We start from the raw sequence: 2,000 nt of genomic DNA, 5'->3' as shown, positions 1-2,000 counted from the left end.
CAGCAAATTACTGGTATTACGAACTTAATATATATACGGGGTGTACCTGAATGTACGTTCTCTTTCCTAACTTTAAAACGATGTTATATTATAGTAAGGCGAGTATTTTCTCACTCGGCCCTTACTGATCCCACTCAATCTTTTACACCGATGTTTCGTACTCTCTCGACCAGGTCATCATAAGAAAGCAAAATCTTTCCGAAGTGAGAGAAGGAGGGAAGGCGCTAACGCGCGCTACAACTAAGAGCCTGCTGAAGCAAGATTAGCGCTAAGAAGCAACCCGCATTTAAGTACTAGCGTCCCACCCCAACTTGTACTTTACTTTACTCTCCCCCGCTTGCAGCTCGCCTCAGCCAGACGTGGCTTATGTAGTGGTCGGCATTCCTACGTGCTCCGACGGCCCCCCACTGGAGATGAGATGACGGGTAACCTTTGGAAAGAGTCGTGACGGTGACGAAGCGGGCTTACGGTTTATGGATGGATTCCGTGGTAGTCTCTGCCTCCCTATAACTCAATCAATATCAACAACATGTCGTGACCATGACGGTTTGGTTGGTTGACTTTGTCAGAAAAGATAGTAGGTTGAGGGGCTTCATTGATTAGTAAACCTACGGTGCTGGTAAGGTCAGGACCGTGGTCGTCCGTCTCCGGTTTGCCGGCCGATAAGATCACGGAAATTTACCAGCCAGCTGGGTTGGTTTGGCTATTCCTTTCTATTGAAAGGGAGTCAGCTGTCTGCGCGAGTCACCTTCCTTCTTCTAGGCTCCGAGTCACCTTCTTCTAAGCTCCGCTGGACGACACGGCATTCTCGTTCTATAGGCCGGCCGTACTTGTGATGGTTCCCCAGGATCCAATAAACTTAGGTCTACGTTGCCACGATATTGTTCTATGGAAGCGGGCGGGCTGCTTTTTATAAGTTCGGCCCGGTTTTTTTTCATTGTTGACTATTCAAAGGGGGACCTTTCTAACGCATATTCTGTCGTACCGGCATGGCCCCACTGATTTGTTTTCGATCTCCGCATCAAGCAACGCAACCCGGTTCTACTTGACTAAGCCCCGTGCTCGTCCAAGGAGGGAGTTAGCTTTACCCAACTCCCCTTTTTGATAAGAAGGCAGAAAGCTCCGACCCAACATGAATGAGTTTCGAATGAAGAATGAAGAGTGCCCCTCTTTTTTCTTCCCTAAATCTTTTCTTTTGAAGCCGCGTCGTTATCACTCGCCCCTTGTTTAAGTCAGAATGAGTCCCCGGGACATTGGCTTCCGCCAACTGTGAACTACTAAGGATCACATCCCGCGCATATTCTACATTATAGCCTGCAACTAATTCAGCTTCCGCTTCTGGGAGATCAAACGGAGCTCGATTAGTTTCTGCTAGACAAGAAATAAAGAACATAACCAATACAGGGAACAAGGGAATACCAAACCATATCTGCTTTTGCGCCATGACAATCTCACTCAAATTACAAGAACCTACACATATTAGTACAGTATACCGGGGTTCCCCGGCCAGAACCACACGCGCAAGTTTCCTTGCATGTGGCTCGTCCGTGCTTTTATCCGAGGCGCAGCCTGTGACTCCTATTGGGAGAAGAGGTCTCTACTGCAAACGAGAGTGTTCAGAGCATTGCATTGTCTGAGGGCCGAGGGCCGAGGTACGAGTGATAACGACGTGGGCTCGACCGTAAGGGAGAGTAGTATCTGAGGAGAAGATCTTTCGTAGTGAAGAATAGTGAATGGCCATCGGCCCCACCATATATTTGGCGGTCGGCCCTTACTATATATTTGAACTTATATTATAGTAAGGCGGAATTTAATTTCTTTTAGGGCCGAATTTACTTTTATATTAAGCTGGCATATAAGTCTTAGTCGTAAATAGCCCCAAAGGAGATAAATAGCCCCAAGAAGATAAATAGCCCCAAAGGCTATTTATCTGCTCTGCATAGCCTTTGGGTCTATTTTCGACTCCAGCCCAAAAATATAGTAAGTTATAGCAGAGGAAC

The sequence above is a fragment of the Curcuma longa genome, chromosome 17 (assembly GCF_044706935.1).
Source record: "Curcuma longa cultivar G26 ecotype Majalengka, Jawa Barat chromosome 17, ITB_CL_G26_1.1, whole genome shotgun sequence".
In the NCBI taxonomy this organism is placed as follows: domain Eukaryota; kingdom Viridiplantae; phylum Streptophyta; class Magnoliopsida; order Zingiberales; family Zingiberaceae; genus Curcuma; species Curcuma longa.
Note: the sequence above shows the minus strand (reverse complement) of the source record.